Source organism: Molothrus ater, chromosome 5 (genome assembly GCF_012460135.2).
Source record: "Molothrus ater isolate BHLD 08-10-18 breed brown headed cowbird chromosome 5, BPBGC_Mater_1.1, whole genome shotgun sequence".
NCBI classification, from domain to species: domain Eukaryota; kingdom Metazoa; phylum Chordata; class Aves; order Passeriformes; family Icteridae; genus Molothrus; species Molothrus ater.
Window position 1 is genome coordinate 69,381,095 of NC_050482.2, and position 21,908 is coordinate 69,403,002.

The 21,908-nt window shown below is 42.7% G+C and overlaps 1 protein-coding gene across 4 annotated transcripts in view; it reads right to left on the reverse strand.

Moving 5' to 3' along the window:
* EPS8 (epidermal growth factor receptor pathway substrate 8) overlaps nucleotides 1-9,470 on the reverse strand; it is a 125,213-nt gene extending 115,743 nt beyond the window's left edge. For 2 of the 4 annotated variants that reach the window (XM_036401775.2, XM_054515007.1), the window contains exon 1: nucleotides 9,118-9,470. The gene's annotated coding sequence lies outside the window, so the exon portion shown is untranslated. Of the gene's footprint in view, nucleotides 1-8,150; nucleotides 8,275-8,577; nucleotides 8,697-9,117 lie in introns of those variants that run through there. The other 2 variants (XM_054515009.1, XM_054515008.1) reach the window with 2 other exon arrangements.
* Between the last annotated feature and the right edge of the window lie 12,438 nt (nucleotides 9,471-21,908).

Genomic DNA, 21,908 nt, shown 5'->3' on the forward strand with positions numbered 1-21,908 from the left:
AGCACAAGAACATTAATAAAAATAACTCAGCTTTAAGTCATGAACGTTTTACAAAAGTAGACCTTAAAAAAAAAATAAATTGCAAAGCTAATTGTGATTTATACCATGGTACTTTTCCTATACTACCCATTATCAATCATCTCTAAAAGATCCCTTCTTTTTTATGCCAGAGTCATAAATACAAATGCTGCCAGCTCATTTCTAATCAGGGACACACTGCACAGCACAGACAACCCCCAGTTAGTCCTGGGACTTCTAACATACTGCAGAACAGGGTTTACTCTTTTCTAGTTATGGACTTTTACTTATTAAAATTATTTCTTTTTTTTAAGTCCTTCACAAAGATTTCAGAGCTGTCCCACACACTGTATTTCAGTATGGTCCACACCATCACTTTCTCCCCATCCTCAGCGTCTCCTGAGCTCACAAAAACTCTATTTAGGCAACAGCAACACAACCACTGGCACTAAAACTTTTATTACTTCAATTACAACAAAGCAGCTGGTGGTAATAATAACACTGCTTAGCATTTATATGCTGCTTTATATCTTCAAAAGCCTGTATAAATATTTGTTAATTAAGCCTCACAAAACTCCTGAGAGTCAGATATGTCTTTTGTTTATAAATAGGAAAACCGAGACAGAGACAAAACAGCTGTTTCCAAAATTGAGATTTTTAGATTATTTTTAAAAAAGGGAATAGAGATGTCCGGACAATAACTTTCAGAGTTATAAAAGGACAGTTTAAAATACTCAAAGAACCCACTGGGACATAAACTCTCATGCTCTAAGCATCCACCTCCTCCTCCAAAAAAAAATAATCAGTGCTGTCCCTGGGAGGACACAGCTCCCTGCTGCCAGCTGCCCTAAGCCACTTGTATGTCAACATTCATCTTTCATATAAAAAGTGAGAAAAACTGTAAATTCTGAGTAGAACTTGTTCCACCACATATCCAAGGCACTTCTGAGAACATCTTAATGTCATATTCAGTAAAACTCTTTATTGAAGAGACTTTTTGAATGTGTATTAGACACCTCACTCACACAGGGAAAACAAGTGCCTACACACACTCTAACGCCTCCCTGCAAGGTCTGGAGTTGTAGAACTGCATGATGAGAGCTTAAAATTACTGCCTTGACAAAGCACACACATTGTAGGGAAGACATGACTTAACCCACAAAGACTTGACTATCCTTACAATTTCATATATCACATTTCCCACTGAGACCAGTGGATCTGTAATGCTTTAGAGAAGACATTGGAATAAAGGACACAAAAGGAGAGAAAGAATTGCGGTTTGAGTATGAGAAAGCTTTACTGCAAGAAGTGTTCATGAAGCTGAACATGGTGCACTATGTGCAATTAAAGAGTGATGTAAAACAAAAAGGGGAGGGAAATAGGGGTTAAATAAAGAAACAGTAGAAAAAAACCCCAAAGAACAGGAGAGTTAAAGTTATATCAAGAGTCAACAGTAGGATAAGGAAGATGGTGAAGAAACATGGCTGAGGCAGGCAGAGAGGGAAGGAAAACCTGCAGAGTTCACCCAGGGCCAGGCTGAGCAGGGAGAGGCAAAGCCAAGCTGAGGACAAGGCGCTCAGTGCAGCAGCCCTTTAGCAGCCACGGGAAGGGACACTGTGACTGCAGTGGAGAAGCCGTGCCTGTTTCTTGGCAGGGGCAGGACATTTGTCACCCAGGGGTGACTTACCTATGAGACACCAAGGTACAAAGTCCAGATTCCTCACAATGTCCTGCCCTCTCTGTGTGAGATAGCACCAAGAGGCTAATTACCAGTTAGCCCAGATTTATTAGCCTTAACGAAGTTTGCTGCTAAAACAGAAACAGATCCCATCCTCTAGCTCCCAGCCCTCTGCACTGGACAAGGCTTTATCCCTGAGCACAGGAAGAGAAGGAAACAGAAAGTTGAAACATTACACTAAGGGCTGTGAGAGCCCAGGAAGAATTGCAAAGCAATAAATAATGCTGGAAGTGGAGCAGAGAATAAATAATTCCACTTTGGGAAAAGCGAGTCTGAGATGAGATTGAAGGGAAAGAGGAAAACACGTGTATTTCATATGCAGCCTGTTCTGAATGTGAAACACAGATGTATATTTTTATCTCCATTGAAGGCAGTACAATGCACCCATTGCCTTCTCAAGACAAGTTGTGCAAAGCTGAAAATTACTTTAGAGGCACAAGAATAAATAGTGTACTTTTCCACGCCATTTTTTAAATGGCACAGAAGATCATCAAGCTAAATATTATTGCCACATGATAACACAAACTCCTCCTGATGTAACTCAATTTCCTTGCATTATCTTTGCCGATCATTGAGTTCTCCATGTACCTGAGTGCATAAGACAATGTATAAAATGAATGTCTCACTCCTCCTACAAAGGTCTCACATTCACATGCTCTGAGTAATAGAACAGCTCATTCAGAAATATTTTTATGATGTACACTGGGATTCTCAGATGCATTAAACTCTGAAGCAAATCCATGTATTAACCAGATACTTGATGTTTCTGGGTGTTAGGTGTCTTTCTAATTCCTTATAGAGTAGGGAACAAAAAGCTTTCTTCAGGCTAATTACTTCAAATTATATTTTACACTGGAAACAAAGAGATTTTTGTCTAAGGAAACAGAGAAGACTACACCTCAGACACTGTGGAAACAAACAAAAAGATCAGTGGCCTCGGAAGAAGGAAGAGCACATTAGAAGGAAGAGCAAAGTCCTCAGCTTTCATGAAATGAGCATTCAGAAGGATGAATTGAGCGCTCTCAACCACCCCAGACTGAAAGAACGTGCTCATTAACCAAAGTTCACATTTCAGGTGAAAGAAAATTCACTAGGACCTTTAACGGAACAAGGCAGAGCAAGATCAAAGTCTACCTAAAGGCAAAACATTGACAAAATTGGGATAATCTTGTATCTCACCAGGTATCTGCAAGTATTGAGGAGGAAACGAGCTTCTGTGAGTTCAGGTATTTCTCGTGTTTTTGGAACAAGTTTGATGCAGCTGTTTTGGGGAGGGGCTGTTAAAAACCATTTGCTAATGGGTGAGGGTTTATCTAATGGACAACAAGCAGGGGCTGCTAACACCTCACTTTCAGCTCCTCTTTGCTCTTGAGACAATTTCTGAAGGGTGAGGGGGAGGAGAAGGGAGAGCTGATGGGAGAAGCAGCAATCCTAGTGCCTGATTTTCTACTTGGTCAAATCTTTAAAAATGTTTTTTACATGCAGGAGCAGAAATCAAAGTAATAAATACAAATCCGCCAGGAGTCACTTCTTTATTTTCCAGTTATAAACATTGCTGAGCTACAGATAATAAGAGAAACACCTGTACTACATTTAGTCTGAAGCAGCTACAGCAAACTCCAGCCCCAAGAACCAGCTCTGGCAGTTTCACAATTAACTCGGCTGAATGCAGCTCCCCTACACTCATGGAAAGCTTGAAAGGAATCAAGTGTTCCCTATCTTCAGGGGTAATCTATAAAATCCAGAAAATCCATGAACTGTAACATTTTGGATTATTAAAAGACAAATCCTCTCTTTCGTGTAAAACCAATGCATTCTTGAAAAGAAAACAAACAAAAAACCCAAAACACAATAAAATCAATATTGAAACAAAACAACAAAAAGACCAAAAAACCCCAAACAGCCACGTTATCTGTATGAAACCTTTTTTAAGTTACTGGACACCCATAACACCTACCTTCACTCAACAGATGCCATTCTTAAAATCATTAATTTCTACTAATTATTCTGTTCAAACACTAAGTTTTCACGGTATTCCAGGAGAATGGTTTAATAATTTCTGTGTTTATGTTGGTGTTTTTGCTATTCTTTTTTCCTCTGTAACTTTATGGAGAAGCTAACAATTTCCATGGTTGGTCAAAGTGACAACAGGAGTGAGGCTTTGAGAACAAAGGCAAGTAGAATCCCCTGTCACACCACCACAGTAATGAAGACGCCTGTCACGCATCAGAAAACTACACAACAGAAAACTCCCACAGAAATGGACAACTTCATGGAAAACGCTAACTCTGCACCTTTGAGGCTAGAGACATCTGCTAACTTTGTCTGATCGAGGTTGCTGGAGTCTATTCACCAAAAGACAAAGGTAATAAATGCAAAGAAAGTAATTTGTAATTTGCTATTTCCATGTCAGATCTTAACCCTGTGGAGATTCACAGCATGCCTAACTTTAATTACCGAGACAGGGGAAGGGAAGAAAGGAATGGAAGCGTTCAACTAGTAGCAATTCAAGGCCCTGAGCTGGCTAAAATTTTAAAATGTTACTAAAACTGACGTTACAATCAAGGCCATGTGTTAGTGATTGCAGGCTCACGGCCACAGCTCAAAATGAAACAGATCTTTAAAAGCTAATGCTAACAACATTTCCATTTGTGATTCATTTCTTATCCCCAGTGTCAATGACACAAAATTAAGAGGGGAATAAAAAAAAAAAGAAAGAAAAAAAAGAGTCCCTCCTCACAAAACAGATGTGGAGGTTGCTTCCTCCCACACTATCATGGTCCTTCCAAGAAGGCTGTGACTCTCCCAGAGTCAATAGCTGTAAAAGACACCTTGTCTTAACAATCCCCGGCAGTGACTGCAGGGCATTGTTTTATAAACAGCTTTGCAAATGTTTTCTACACACGCCCAAACCAGCGTCACTGACTTGGGTGAAACTTTCAATAACTTTATACCTCAATTCCTCTATGGGCACAGCAGGGAGGAATGGTCACTCAGGACTGCACTGGCAGGTGAAGTTCGTGGCAAAACAAAGTTCACCATCTAACTTGGAATTCAGGGCAGAAAACTGAAAATCCTAGGTTAAATCAGAAAATAAAGCTGTACAAGACAGAATGTCATTGTTTTGGATGAATAAATTGGCAGATGAATCAGAGTCCAAGTCTGGAGTTAAGATAAAATGGCACCAGTTACAGCCCCTCCCCAAAAGCAGGAATTCTAGTTTCTTCTGGTTTGAAGCATTTAGTAATGGAAAAACTGGAGAACTAGCACTGAATACAAGAAATGAGCCTCTTATATACCGAATTTTCACATTGAAAAATGTACTTGGAATAGAGACACAAGGATAAGGCTGCACTGTAAGCAACAACTCCAAGGTGTTAAATGTCTTTTCTTCCTTGCCACCAGCCTCACAGCAGAGAGAGAAGTCTGGAGGGGTCACAAAGGGCTTCCTTCTTCTGCCCGGCACAGCCAAAAGCTGTCTTTGAAAAAATCATGTGCACTGAGCAGTCATTCACTGTATGAGAAGAGATGCAGGAGCTGTAACCAGGAATGTAAGAGCAACAAGTGGTAGACACTGAACCCAAAGTTAGCAAGTGCTTTATTGGTGCAATCTTTGTCATGTGGACTTCAAGTTTTCTCTTATCTCCCCACAGTAACAGAAGAATTCTTATATATTTCATCTATTTTGACCCTTGGGGCTTCAACTATTTGACTTCAGATGTTAGATTTTAATAAGCTGTCACCCAAAGGGGAAAAAAAATGCAGTAGTTAATGTGACTGATTCACCATTTACAGCTGGACTACAGACAGAAAAAAAAAAATCAACCCTATTTCAAGAATTTAGTTGTCACCAAGTGGAAAACTTCAGTACTTTTTCCATCTGTGCATTTCACAGCAGAAGTAACTTCAGATTAATCTTGCCCTCTCCATTACTGCTGTATATAACTAGCACCTAATCATTACTGGGTGTTGCTGCTCCTGGGGTGTTACCTCCCTCCAAATAAATCTAATGGGACGCTTTGTCTGCTTTCAAAATCACAGAATCACTCAGAAACCAGCACTCAGAGCTAGGAGAAGGCATAACTCAGCACCACAGCCTCCATGAGTGCGTGCCAGCACAAGCCAGCTGGACAACTCAAATCCAAAGCCATTTCCATTTCCTTTGGCTCCCCAGGAAAAGCAGGGAGCAGCCACAGGCTGCTCCCGTGGAGCCTTGAGCACAGTATCTCCTTACCTGAGAGCTAATAATGCCACACTTCCTGTGAACTGTGAATCAGGAGGAGATATGGGGCGTCTCCCTTACACCTCGGAAACTCTGCGAGCTCTTTGCAGTCCCCACCACCCTCTCCCTTGTCAGAGCCCAAGAAATTCCTCAGAGAGCTTAGCACAGAGACCAAGACCCCCGTGCCTTTGATTCAGCCCTTAGAAAAAACAACTACCAACCTTGTATGAAGAATTACAAGCCATGAAAATTTAAGTAGAATGATAGTGAATTTCTCAGAAAGTGAAAAATAAATTTTTTAGAGTTTTTAGAATGGGGGTTCAAGAAGCAAGATAGAAGAATCTAAGTGTGTCCAGCCTTTCTCCTTCTTCTTCTTGGCCTCCATCTTCTGCTGTGATGCTGGCACTTTTAGATTGGTTTAGAGTAGAAGCTCACGGTCTAACATAGATTATAAGTATTAGAAAGTAATTGTAAATATTGTACATGTAGTTTTTAGTAGAAAAAGATAACATCGCCCTGGGGGCAGGCAGAGTGCCTCTGACTGTCCTGCTGAATGGACTTCAGCTGGACAGGAGAAAGAATTTTATAGATAAGATACAATAAACAACCTTGAGACCGAGAAATTAAGAGTTCTGACTCCTTCTTCGACCACCGAGCTGAGAAATGAGACTTTCCAACTTATCTCAGAGTCACTCTGACCAGCTAGAGACCCCAGAACTCCCTGAGAGCGAATCACCAACTCACTGCAAGCCTGGCCCAGGAGAGGTTTCTCCTCCTCACAGGGCAGGGGTTGCAGCGTTTCCATGGGTATTCCAGGGAAAGGAGACCCGGCCACACCATGCTGATTAAGTATTTCCAGTTGCTAACAACAAAAAATGGTAATTTTTATGTTCTCCCATGCAAGCAACTTTTGTAGCTGACATATAGACATTGCACAATCACAAACGAGAAGGAAGGCAGTCAATAGGAAGGGAGGAGGACACTTTTTTGATGATCAAGGAGAAGAGTAATTAAAATATGATCCATGCTGGGAAGGCATGCAAGATCCATCACTTGGTTAATATTTCAGCAGACACAATGAAGAGGAGCAATACTTTTACCTTCAGCACTTCACCTCAAGTAAACAAAGCAGACTCCACCAAAGGTCACACCACTCTGAAGGGTACAAGATTCACCAGCCAAAGCAAAGCACAATTTCTGAGTGGGAGGATTGCTTCTCAAACAACATCCTTAAGAAAAACCTGTTCCACCCTTTCTTCCATTGCCTGCTACTAGCTAGCTTGAAATTATTATGCTTTAGTGGAAGCTGCAACATCTCGCTTTTCGTGGATACAATGCAGCCCTTCTGAGGTCACGGTGGGGGCCAGGAGCACCTTAAATTATTCCTCAAAAAGCCCTTAATCTATTTCCAAGGTGTGCCCAGGTCACTCGCACGCTGGCAGTGCCTTAGGGAGTGCTTGTCATGGCCATGAGAGGGGCAGAAGGAGCAAAGACACCGGGGAAAGTTACCGGAGAGAATGAAAGGGCTGAACAGCGGGGGGACATGAGAGACAGCAGGGGAGAGCACCAAACGAACGCGGGCATTCAACAGGATTATCCCACCCAAAGCTGCTCTGCGCCCGCTACCAGCCACAGAGACGGAAAACCAGCTGAACCACCGGGGGAAAAAAAACCCAGCAAGGACTGAAAGGGGGAAAAATACCCCAGTGAGGACTCAGAGGGCGAAAAAAATACCCCAGTGAGGACTGGGAGGGGGGTCACCAGGTAGAAGGTGAGGCAGGAGGAGGAGGGCACGGCTGGTGCCCCCGGCGGGGATGCCCAGCCCGGTGCGAGCCCGGCGGGCGAGGTGCGGGCAGGTGTGGCGGTACCGCGGCGGCAGCAGGAGAGCACACGCACACCTACACATACACACACACACCGGCGGCTTCGCGGGTGTACAGCCAGGCTGGGAAAAAGCTGCAGCACCCACCACCATCCCCGGGGGGCCCGGCAGGGACTTCTCAGCCCCCTGTCCGAGCGCAGGGCAGCGGCGGCAGCGGGGACAGGCCGGGGCAGCGCCCCGCAATCCGCCCTGCTCCGGCTGCCCCGCCGGCTTTGGGGTCGCGGAACAACCCAAAGGGGGGCTCGACGGCAGGGGGAAATCCCAGCCCGCCCCGCCAGCCCCTTCCTTACCTTGCCCCGAGTCCTCCTGCCGGGCCGGGGGCGGCGGTGGCCGCGGGGCTCCGGGCGGGCGCGGGGGCTCCGCTCCGCGCCGCCAACAAAGTGCGGGAGCGGGGCGGGCAGCGGAGCAGCCGCTGCGAGCGGAGCCGAGCGGAGCCGAGCGGAGCCGAGCTCCCTCTGCCGGGCACCCGCCCCGCCCCGGCCCCAGCTCCAGCCCCAGCCCCAGCCCGCGGCCGGGGCGGGCCCGCGGAGCGCAGCGCGGAGCTCCCGCGCCGGCGGAGCGGCCGCACGGAGCCCTGCGAGCTCTGCTCGCCGCCTCACTCCTCCCGCTCCCGGCACGGCTCACGCCATGCAAAGGGGCTGAAAGCAGCGCCCCGTGCGAGTTTAAAGTCATGGTTAAAAAAAAAAAATTAAATAGAAGGCCACACACAAAACGTACCACGGCTCCAAAGCAACATCCCTTCCCTGGAGGAGTAGGTGTAGCCAAAGCACCTTTGGAACGAGTGGTCTACGAGAACAGAAGTCCCCCCCCCTCCCCGTCTTCGCTTGAAATGCCGGATGAAATTTCCCAGCTGTTTATGTTGTTTCCATCTGGCACCGCGTTCCGCCCCGCTCTGACAATTTACACGTGGCTTTTGCTCTCAGCGCAGGGGAATGGTCCCTATCGGATCGCTCGCAGGTAGCCAAAGTCCTTGCAGCTACACTGTTAGCACGGCTGGGATTGCTATAATGAGCCGCTTCCCCTCCTAAAACCCGGCTGTTCCGCGAGAATCTGTTCTCACTGATTTCTCTTTCAAATAAGTTTTTGCCTTATGTGACTCCAGAGAAAAGCTAGAAAGCATAAAAATCTTTTGACAGCATCAGACATATGAAAAAGAACCTCTATTCATGTAGTGCATAGGAGAGCTAATCTGGTTTTTGAGGTTCTGTTCCTGATTTTTGATAGGATTCAATTGCCAATCCAGAAAGAATTACACACCTGCTTAATTACGTTCCCGAGGCTCCTTCCAGGCTTCACCAAGTTCCCTTAGGAAGATTAGAATCATATCTGGACCAAACAGCTAATTCCACCGAGCCACGGCTATCAAAATGGAGCAACAGGTCCTTTCTGCTACAAAGTTTCTGTGATTCCAGGCCCTCTCCAAGAAACCTGCAGGGGGAAAGTATAAACTAAGGAAAGAGCAGCTGCTTGCTGAAATTTCCACTCAGTTCCAAGAAATGAGACTTGGCAGGTCCTTGTTTTTTATAACACTCCGTGACTCATTTGCAGAAGCAGGTGAAGTCAGAGCCATCACTGCCAGAGTCCTGCCCCTGACGGCTCCTCCAGGAAAGACACGGATTTTCCCGATTTTGAAAAAAAAAAAAAAAAAAAAAAAAAAAAGTGGAGAGGGTGAAATCGCTCAGCTACTGCTCGCAGCAGTCTGGTTGCTGAATCTCTTCTCAAGTGGTGCTACTCCATCCTTCACCTGGTGCTTGCCAGCAAATCTTCCCGAAATAAGGTCTGAACTCTACAGAGGGAGTTATTTTGCCAGGTTCGGGCTGAAGGCAGGGGCAGCAGCAGGCATGAACCTCTCTGTGGGCTCCTGAGAACCAGGCAGGAGAGAGTAACCCGAGCCTGCAGATCAGGCTGGGAGAGGTGGGGCCTCTCTCCACAATTGCTTGGGAGTTCACCTTAACCCTGCTTAAAAGGAAAAAGAGAGAGAGAAAAAAAAAGCAGTTCAGCCAACTTCCCCTTCCTGGCTCGGAGCTGGCAGAGCCCCTTGTCATGCTGCATCTTCTACCAGCTCTGTCTTTGCTATTTTTCTGGTCCAGAAAGTCCTCCACAAAAGAGGAAAGCACAAAAAAAAAAGTGAAATAAATCCACTTCTGAGTACCCAAACAAGCATTGAAATGTGCAGATACCATATGGTTCCCTAGTTGGTTTCCAACAAACCTTCAAATCTTAAAGAATCTGATTATGGAGAGGCTACCTAGGTAATTCCTGCGAATGAAACTTACAGGAACACTGACATTTCCAAACTATGCCAGATGCCATACACACACTCCCTAGGTAAATAATAACAGTAATTGATACTTAAAAGTGCTTACCCCATGAGAGGTAGAAAGAAATTCGAGAGATTCTCTTAAATAAAAGGCTGGGGACGGCTTCAGTCCTTGGCAACGATCCTCAGTACCTCTCTTCCCCCTTTTTCCTGGATAGAAGCCCAAGCCCACCCCCTGCTCCAATTCCCCTTAACAAAGGACAGAACACAAATGCAGAAGACCATTGTGGACTGATAATTTTGTTTGGTTTCACTTGAAAGAAAACATTTTAAAGGAACAGAGAAAAAGAGGAAAGAAAGTGGGATGAGAGAATGAAGGAAGGGAAACCAGAAGGATAAATGGGAGATAGATTTGGGGAAGAATAAATTCTATGCCTATTCTTTGAGATGTGTACAGTAGGTATGGGCATTTATAGAATTATTTCACATGAGTATGAAGTTAATATTGCTGCAGAAAGGAAGCCAGAACATTGTAACACAGGGGATGAAGAAGGCACTTCACCAACGCTTGTCTCCTTGGGGAAAAGACAAAAGATGCCAAAGAATTCCCTTCTGTTGGAGATCAGCCTGAAGAGATTTTCTGGGCTGGGAACCTGCAGGATGGTTTACACACCACGGACGTTCTGGCAGCTCCATCAGAGGCTGTTTGCCGCCAGCCCCTTCCTTTCCTGGCTGGAACGCGGCCAGGCTCGGCAGCCCCAGCCAGGCGCGGTCCCTCCGCTCCGCAGGTGCGCACCCAGGGAAGGCAGGCACGGCGGGGGCAGCACACCTGCAGCTTCCCGGGGAGCTCCTCTGCTCAGCCCCTCCTGGAAACAAGGGCTCCGTTTGTGTGGTGTTAGCTGCAGCGAGCCCAGACATTGAGGATTAGCTGCTGATGCTGGAGGTTCCACTCATTGAAAACAGACACCGCTGTATCCATAGGGTTTTCAGAAGAAAAAATATACCAAGCGAGCCTGAGTCTTCTATTGATTTTAAGGCACGTGTAGCTCAGTGAGAAATGGCAGAATTGTTCCAGATTTAGGTCATAAAAATGCGAGATAAACCCAGAAGAATCAACAGAAAACGAGAGAAACAGAAGAGACTGGCTTTTCATCCATGCTACTCCATTTTTTATGCTATGAAAAAAAAAAAAAACAAAAAAAATTACAAGTACAGAAAACATCTATTTTCTGCTTAAAAAATATTTATTTGCTGCTTAAAAATTATAGAATATATTTTGCATCATGGCTAAACATAGTACTATCTATAAAACTATGCAGGTAAGAGGATTTGAAGAACAACCATAGAGGTTCTTCTCGTCCCAAAGTAATTTGTAGTTTGACTGGGAGTTTCTTTTGGGTAGGTCTGGTTTTAAAGTATTCTGCTTAAATATGTCATCCTTTGTGCCATAAATATATGTGTACATATGTGTATATACATAACTAGATGTGTACATGGATATGTGTGTACATAAATATATGTGTACACATATTTAGACCATTTATGGAAGACACTAAGTGAATGTGATTAATTGTTCTAAATTCAGATTTACTATTTATCTATGAATAACATAATGACCTCAAAATTTGTGAGGTCTAAACATGTTCAAGGTATTCTATACACTTCTAAATTAACTAAGAGGCTGGGGTCTGCTACCCAAAAAATTACCTTTGGATAAACCTTCTAATGTGTTTGGGTTTGATCCCCCCTGCCCAGAAGAAGAAAAAAAAAAGGGATATAAAAGGATTATTAAAATACCTCTTCTCTCCTCATTAGTTGATTCCTTTACTGAAAAGCTTGTGATTAGTTGATTAATATGACATTACAGAACCTACTTGCAGTTTCTTGCAGAATCTCCTTTCTAAGGAAGGTTGGTTCAGGCAAACAAAGTAAAGCAGACTAGAGAGCTACCAACAATCCAAATGTGAAAAAGAAGGAGGAGCTCAGTGCGTCTGAAATACTCACAGAAACTGAACTCCAGACTCAGTTCTGAACCAGAGGGAAAATGTCTGGACTGCTCCTGGCTGACTCATACACTCTATTCCAGCTACAGAGCCAAAGCAGCACAGAGAATTCCCAGAAGTCTCATTTTCATGCAAGAAATTACTCTTGAGAAGAGCTCAGGGATATGGCAGGGAATGTATCAGGTGAGACTGAGGTGTCTGTCATGGCATGGAACTCCATGGAGGCTCCCAGTGACTGTGACAGATAAAACTGCTTCCAAGAGCTGTCATGAGTCACTTTGCCTGTTGTGATGAGGGACCACTCTGCAGAGCAGAAAAGTTTGGTGTTGTTTCAGAAAGAAAACCCTCAACTGTTTGCTTGTGGTCCTTATGGTGCCTGCATTCCCAAGTCAGGGAATATGGAGTTACATCTCCTGGGTGTTCTGCTCTCTGTTTAATGTTATTTGGAGTTTGCATCAGTAAATGCACACCTTCCATATTTGTCCCTTAGTCTAGCTGCTAGGGATTTACGGATTTTTATTCCTTGTTCCTAATTATTGTTACAGCCATGAGGGAGATTATTTGACTGAGCTGACTGAGATAAATGAACCAACTCTTCATCCTGAGCACAAAACTCTCCAGCCTGAAGCTGCCTCCTCTGATGAGTTACAAACTTCCCATCCAGCTGTTCCCACTACTAATGCATCAATTACAAACCATGTAATTTATGACTAGGGCTGAGGCTGAATGTGTGATGATGAAAAGCCTTGCAATAAGAAGGGCTCTGTGACGTTATGAATTCTCTGGCAGTTCTCTCTGCACCATCCTGGGAGGATTGCAATCAGCCAGTGAAGTAAAGCAGAGGACCTTTCTCCCTCTGGAGCCATGGGGAGTGCTGCCATTTATTTCAGAAGGAACAGAATCAGCCCCAAACCCTTAATTTGTCCATTACTTAATCTCTGTACTGAGAGCTGGTTGGCTGACACTTGGATTGGAAGTCAAAGACTCCTGAAAGAAACTGGAGGTGCAAGAAACCTTTGCAATAATTTGGGCAAAGCTCAGCACGTTTGTGATTGCTAGAGTTTGATCTGTCACCTCTCAAGAGCTACACTGTGTTTGATGAATGAGACTCTAATTGAATTCATGCAAATAAATTGCAGGTTACAAAGCAAACTGAAATGTTCTTGCACATTTTGATGCTTCCATGTTCCTATCTTACAGAGACAAAAAAGAAACAAGACACAGACAATCAGTCATTTTATGTCCATGCTCTTCTTTTTATAGGGAAGCATGACAGGTGTGTTTTATTACAATTGGATGTTTATTGACAGAGAGCTAGAGCATTAAACCTTAGATATTTCTTTTTCCTTGTATTTCATATTCATAAGAAAAAAAAAAGAGGGCAGGCACAAAAAAAATATATGTAACTACTAGAAACAAAATCATTTGTTTTGCCAGAATTCATAGAAGTTTCTGGTTTTTAGTTTCTCTTCTGGGATTTAGAATTCTATTTCTGTGTTGGAGGGGGAAACAGTCTTAACCATGTGGCTCATCCTAAAGCCTTCAGAGTTCTTGAGTCAAGTATTTAAGATCAATACATTCCATTAATAATCACAAGATGTTGGAAAAAAAACATGCTGACATTTTTATTTGAATTTGGGGTTCACAGATTTCATGTCTCCTAGCAGAAATGTCAGAGGGAGAGGCTTTCTTCTTGTAACAAATGAGAAGGATTTGAGGCATTCACAAGAAGAAGTTAAGCTTCTGAGAAACATCAAATATTATAATAAAATCATTAGATTGAAAACCTTTTTTTTAAATTGTTAATTGTGCTGAACTTTTATTTTGCAAATAGTCATCCTGGTTCCTGTTTTTAAAGACTGAAGGGCTTTGTTCAGCTGTCCATATTGATTAGAGAATGTGCTGGTCACCTGAAATCCTGCATTTGCATACACTTGCTTAGTTCTGATTGAATAATTATTTCATTAGCCGAGGGCACTAATTAATAATGTTGATATTGATTTTTTGGTTACACAGTTCTTGCCACAGACCTCAGAATATCAATCTTTTGGTTACATAGTTCTTGCCACAGACCTCACAAACCCCATCACACTCAACAAGCTTTTTCTTTCCTACAGAAGGCACCCATGAGATAGATTAATTTCCATCCAGTTTTCAGATAAAAATATGTAATGCCCAAGTTCCTAATTGCTTCAGCCTATGACAGATGTGGCAGGTCTACAGCTGCCTGACTTCATTTTGCCTTAAGGCACCCCAATCCCTGTGGTAATATCAGCATTTGAAAAACACATTCTACCAAATCAAAGAGGGCATTCCCTGAGCTTGTTACAAGTAAGAAACAGCTAACAATAACTAAAAGGGAGATTAAACTCTATGGTGGTTGTGATCATTAGTCAGCCAGTGATGGGTTTCTGGGTTTCGTACTGAGGTGGACACAACTATTTGCTCATCTCAGATATTCTGAGACAAGAAGCTGCCTAGCACAGCACACCTTCTGCTTTCTTGACAGAAATGGAAAGGGACATGGAAAAAGTACTTGGGAAAACTCCAGTCTGGAGGTGACTGCTTTTTAGCAGAGCTGGATTGAGAGGTCTTTGAGAGCACTGTGCTTTAAGGGCTATCCTACCATCAGCTTGTTTAGCTGAACCTAATTTTCCCTTAGTTCTAGAGCTGAGCAAAATCACATGGCAGAATCATATGTTACAGCCATATGGCATAGTGATTTTTACACGGATAGCAGCAACAAGCTCACACTCTGTGTATTCTGACATATTTATAGCCCTGCTGTAATGATGCAGGAGGACAGCAGTAGCCTCAAGAGCAGTCCAGTGAAGTACAGGCACAGAATGGTACCAAAGATTTCAGGGTGATAAACCATTCACCCAGTGAACGAGCTAGGCAGAGCTGATTTTATATTAATTAGATAATTTGGAGTGTGAATATTTGTGTATTGTCACTGTACTACAACTAATTAACTGTGTGTTGTGTATTAGTTAACATGTTAAGATTTTAATTAGACAAAAGAAAATCTTGGCTTGTGTGTTCCTCCTTCTCCAACAACAAGATTTTGCACATAAATCTCTCTCCATCAGTCCTTCATGTTCTTTTTTTCCTTTAGACTGTGATGCCCTAAAACTTTTCCTACTCCTTTGTGAGTAAGTGCACTCACTGAGACAGTGATGGGCCCAAATAATTTTTGTCCTCTCTAGGGGCTAAAAACTTTTCCTAAAACTTTTCCTACTCCTTTGTGAGTAAGTGCACTCACTGACAGTGATGGGCCCAAATAATTTTTGCCCTGTCTAGGGGCAGTAAGAGGCCCTTTGGCCCCCAAAGATCAAGTGTGACCCCCAAAGATCAACTGTGACCAAGATCAAGACCCCCACAAGATCAAAGATCTGTATTCTTCAAGACAGACAGCCCCTGCCCTTGCTGTGCATACTGTGCACATGAGAGCTCAGCTCCCCTCCATTCCCCTGTGAATCCAGGGAACACCAGCCCTTTTCCTTCTCTCTACAACCCTACACACAAGGGGGTGATGAGGGGAGGGGGTACCAGGTGGGGAAAAGCCCCCATGCCACATTGCAGGTGACAGGCACATCAGCAGAAAGGGTCCCATGGAGCATCTCCTGCGTCCCGCTCCATCGGTGCCTCTGCACCCAACCACCACGGAAAACTGGAGAAACCTGAGCTGCTCTCCCCTCCTGACCCCTGCCAGGGGTGCTTTTCAATGAGCTGAAGGAAGAAATTGAGCTTACACACAATGATAGTCACCCTGTTTGCTTACAGAAACATTTTCCCACACCTTCTGTGGATTGAGTTTTAATAAGGGGGAGTTTCTCAAGGCTGGGACTTGTCCTCAGGCATATATAGGTGTCCAGTGCCTAGCACAGCCAGGGCTCTGTGCTGAGAAAAGCCTCTGTATCCTACCAAACCAGGCAAAACTGTGACAAAATGAATGTCAGCCCTTCCTCTTTACATAAGCAAGTGTAGCCAATTTCTCTTCACAGAGAAATGCAAGGCGCATCTTCCCAAGAATATTTCTCCGTTTCACATTCTCTGAACCTCAGAGAAAGGAAAAACAATTCTTATCTCATTTGCTGTGCCTGTGTTGTGCCAAAGTAGAATGCAATATGGAGATTGTTTACCCAGAGTGATGGGGTTTTGTTTCCTTGGCCTGTCAGGGCCAGGTGTGTGTGTGAGTTGGGACTGTCGGGTGACAGTCACGAGATTCAGGCAGTTGTGTGCAGAGTTGAGTGCTTGGCAGATTCAGTTTAGATGTAATGCAACATAGAGTAATATAATATAGAATAACATAGTATAGTAAAGTAATTAATTAGCCTTCTGATAACATGGAGTCAGATGCATCCTTCTCTCCCCTCGTCGGGGCTGCCTGCAAATTCTACAAGCAAGTGCTTGGCCAAGAGAAGAATTTCTTCTTCCTTTGGAGTGGTGTCAGCCAGCAGAATTCACCACTCCAAAGAGCACCCGGACTGCTGTTGAATTTCAAAGAGGGGGCTTGAATGGTCTCGATCAGGCGGTGCTTGTGGCTGGTGCAGCTGTATGGAGACAAAAGGAAAAAACTGAGAAGGACTGAAACTCGTATAGAATGACACGGATGATTTAACCCCCAGAATGAACAAGCTAAGCACTGGGAACCCACTCATGATGCAGATATTTCTGGACTGTAAGAAAAGCAGGAAGAGAAGGAATCGCCAAGTAAAATAAACAAACTAACAGTTACTGGAAATAACAGAATAGATAATCTGGAAAATGCCCAGAAGGACTGAAGATCTTTCAGATTCCAACTGTAAGACAGGGATAGATGCCAGGAATGTACACAGCAGGCATTGATAGCCTACCTGATCTATCAGGAGTGTATTTCAAAGATTTGTAAATCCCCAGGATTTGTAGATTTCTGGGATCTGAAGGAAATGTTGCAGGTTTGTGACTGATTTTTCCTTGCACTTAAAACTTGTGGGTGTATTTCTATTGTTTTGATGGAGGTGAGAAAAGTGAACTTCAGATGTCTGAAACATCCCTCCTCCTCCTCCTCAGTCTGAGAGCAAAAGCAAAGCAAACACAAATGAGATTTAGCACATACACCCACCAGAGACGACTACAGCCAGCTTTGCATTCCTCTCTTCTTGTCTGCCTCCAAATTCTACCCTCCTTCTGGAGAAGTGAATTGTTACTTACAGGAGAGTGAGACACGGTGAAGATTTATTTAGGTATAATTACAAAACACTGAGATCCCGAGATAACAAGTGTGCTAAAACTGAATCCAAAGTCCTTTGAAGCCCAGAAGGATATCTCTAATTTATGGGACAATGGAGCAAGCCCATATATACTGCAAAATTACTACTGAACTTTACAGAGTAAATGGCTATGGCAAAGGATAACTCAGGGTGTGCGCAGTACTGTGAAACCAGAATTAATTATCCTTTCATGTGCCTTTGCATTGTATTATTTCAAAGATATATTCCTGTTATCCCTGTCTAAGTTATAGGCTGTTAAATTATTAGCACAGAGACTGCAACAACTGAAAACAAACCAGGAACAATGGTTTGAGCTTCCCTGTCTGTGAGAGCAGGGCAAATGGCACAGGCTGTTTTTCAGTGCTGAGCTGAACATAACATATATAACATGTGACAGCAGCTCCAATCAAATCACTACAGCACAGAGACAATGCTCCCCCAGTGTCAGGCTCTCCGTGCTGAGAACAACTTTCCATTAATTTCCCTCATTTGTGAGGTAGATGCTAGAGCACTTGTGAAGGAGTCCAAAAGCTTTGTGGTAAATGAAAAATTCTCTGGTGTGCTTCATTTAACGTGCTTCTCCCAGGAAGCACAAGCAGAGACAGTTTGAAAGCTTATTTCTTTAGGGGACAGACAGACAGACACATTTTGTTCCTCAGTGTCGTCAGCACTCTCCATTTACTCACAAATGAACACACACAATAGATCAGGTTGTCCTAACAGGGACACGAGAATTTTCATTTCAAGAATTTTCATTTCAAGGATTTTCATTTCAACTCCATGTGCAGCTCCCCCGAGGAGGTACTGACCAAAAAAGTGGGAAGTTTTAAAGAAAATGTTGTTATGAGTGAATTTTCCCTTTAACAGGTTTAACTCCCATTGGTCACTGACATGACAGGCACTGGGCATGAGTGGAGGGACCTTTCCTGTTTCAGGCAGATATGAACTTGTGCAGCTCAGGCTGTGGGCTCCTTCCTCCAGACAGCAGCTTGCCCAGGCCAGTAGCTCCAGCTGATGGCCACTCATGGCCAAAGCTGAGATTTGATGGACCTGATTCTTGTTTACTCTGCTACAGATAGTAGCATACTTTAATCTTTGCATTTAGTTATTATTATACAGTGATTGTGCAGATTATTATTATTATTATTATTATTATTATTATTATTATTATTATTATCATTATTATTATTATTATTATTATTATTATAGCTATAATAAAGTCGTTCTATTTTATAGAACCTATAATCCTAATAAAGACCCCAGCAGTGTAAGAAATCAGGTCACAGAAATCTGGGGGAAATTAAAGGATTCATATCAAAGTAAACTCTTTTGCATTTGGGTTTCACTGGCTATTGCATCCATTCCAGCTTTTCTACCTATGGGAGTGTCACTGTCTTCTTAAGGAATATAAAGGATTAATTGCATAGTATAGAATGATTCTCTGGGTATGAATAAAATTCTTTTGTTGACCGACACAGAAATATTGTTCAAAGTGTGTTTATCCTAGTGAAAAAAACCAAACAACCCATATGTCTGAATAACAGCTACAACAGAATGATAGTCTTTTTTAACAGGAGGCCTGTTCTTCAACAGGAAGGCTTTCCTCTTATCAACATCTTTTCATAAAGTTTTATTTTCATATTAGGAAGATGTCACTGCTGCTATTAAACAAGGTTTTATGGGCTGAGGGTTGGAGTAAAGTAAGACAGAACTTGATTAACTGATGGCAAAATTGAAGTTTTTGATGTGGATTTCACAATACATTGGAAATAAAAAGCTCACAGTGCCCTATCATCATTTGTCAGCAAATGATTTCTTATATTTCTCATCCTTATTGATGTATATCATTGAGTTTACAATGTTATATTGACCTTATCCTGGTTCTAGTCATCAATTTCTATCTTTAGGATATTTAAGGATAGTAAATCTTTAAAGTTATTGCAGTAGACCTTTCTCTTCAGAGGATTTATTATTTTCTCCTAGAGGAATGAGATTTTTAATGACCCACATTTTAAATTATTTCTCACTTATAGGCAGTTTTGACCATATAGGAATAAAAATGAAGTACAGGTCTCCTCCTGGGTCCCATGAGGAGAGCAATAATACCTGACTATTTATAGCATTACTGCTTGCATTAACTTAAACTGTGGGAATATGCCAAACAAATTGCATTTGATTTCTCATTAAGTTCCATAAACTTTAGTATGTTTTATTTCACCTTGTTGGCACTCATTCTCAGGTTTGGTTTTGGTTTGTTTTATTTGCATCTCTGTATTGATATTTGGGAATAGAAAATGTTGGCTGTCAGATATGTTTTATGGGTCATAACAGGGGGTAAATTAGAATTATCTTTTTTACCAATGAGACAACTTTTGGACTCATATGAAAAGCTGCAGATACTTTCATTTTTTTACCAGCAGCCAACGCTTCATTAGCTCAGCTCTTGCATTCTGTGGGTTCTAGGGCTGTGTTGTCCCAGCTGCACTTATTACAAAAGGAAGTTTGTCATTAAGTTACAGATATAAAGCAGAAAAGGATTTATTTAGCTTGCAGAGTTATAAAGCCAGAGACTATCAGGCTTCCAAACTGAAATATTATCTGTACTTTTAGGGCACTATGAGCACAGAGCAGTGAAGTTGAGAAATTTGGATACTGAGCACTCCAGAGGATGCTCTCACAGGAGCTCAGCTGTTTTGTATTTTTCAAAGCTACCCTCTTCACTTCCAATACCATATAGATAATGTATAGCTGCTTTTATGGCTGCTATAGTGAGGCTGCTGAGGCTGTCTGTCTTATCCATCTACATCAGCATTACAGCTCCTGGACAGGGCATTTCTTTTCCAAACTCTTTAAGCACTTTTTGGGCATCTTGCAAAGGGAGTTTAGAAGGAGAGCAGCACCTCTGCAGCAGGGTCCTGTCAGTGTCAGAAAGTTTTCCTGACTGCTCACAGACTTCCCTGTGCAGCACAGAATCCTGAAAATAGGATATAGAAGCAAGAAACACAGGCACTTACAAGTCAAGATTTATTCTTTCTTTTTAGAAATGATGGCAAATGTTACTCAGAGTGCTTTTTTCAGTTGGTTCAGTTGGTTCAATTTTATGAGTATAAGAGGATCATGTGCATTAGCTATCAGTGGGTGTAAGTACATAGATACTGCTCACTAGATCTGTGTCTCAAAGCTGTGAACACTTAAACCCAAACTCACTCAAGACCAAAACCCAAACTTTAACTCCCACAGCACTCAGAGTGCAATAGCCAAAACATGAAAGCTTAACTAGTGTTTTGCAATTGAATGGTACAATGCAATTTCCAGGTAATTCTGAACACCCACCAATACATACTTAATATGTGGATCCTACACCTGAGACAGGGATAGTGTAGCTACAAAAGGATGCTCTGAGACAAGCCACTCAAAATCCTTCCACTCTTCTACAAGTGTTACCACCACCTTCTAAGCAGTTCTGGACCCCAGCTGTTCAGAGGAACAAGTCCTTATGCACCCCTGACCTTACTCATGGCCACTTTGGGATCTGCAAAGAGTTCCTCTGTGGGAAATGGAAAGATAGAAACTTCCACAGACACAGGAAGGTTTGATTTGCAGCCTCAGAAGAAGCTTGGATTGATGTAAAAATAAAGTACACAGACGTTAAGCAGAAAAACGATAAACTTATGTTTCTATAGTTATCAGTAAGAATATACCTTAAATAAGTGAGAAACTGTATTGATAAGATGATGAAGGGTTTATAATGTAGGGGTGGGGTTTTATAGAGTAAGTTAAGAGTTTAGAAGTTGTAACAGAAGCATTTGTGTATATGTGTGATAGCAGCCCAATGGATAAAAGTATACACATTGCAGCAGAAGTAAGTAAAGGTGATAGGTTAGAAAAGCAAAATAAACTTTGTGGCAACTGTCCACTGGATTAGAAAGTTCTATATTGTCTTGCAATGGAGAACTTGTGACCATTTAGAGGTGTGGCTGACTGCTTGCTCTCTTGAATCTCACAGCCTCTGTGACTGATGTTTATCTGAGCAATAAATTGCTTATAGCCTGACTGTGGTTCCATCCCTTCATTAAAAGCAGTGATAATAATTCCTGCTTATCAACACTCTAGCCTAATGTGTCCCAGGCAGAGCTTCAGCTCCTGCTGAGGGCAGCAGAGGTGGAGAAGGGGCAGCTGAGGATGGGTTGGGGTAAGAGGATGGCGGCCCCTTCCTAGGGCTTTAACACACGTGAGGGTTAAAAAGGAGACAGAGAAACAAACCAAAGACACAAATATTTGGTGTTGGACAGGAGCCTCTTTTAAATTAATTAAAAATTGTTTTTAGTACCCCAGAGAAATAGCTGAAGCATGGAACAGCCATGTGTCAAATATGAAGTTTGCTTGCACAGCTGACCTTGGCAGCAAAGCAACAGAGGCGTGAGAGATGATACCGGTTCTGCATCCAATTGCTGAGAGACTGAAAAGAAAAGCAAAGCAATGTTACAAGAAAGCTTCCCTCTTCCCTTCTCATTTGCAAGGATTTGAAAC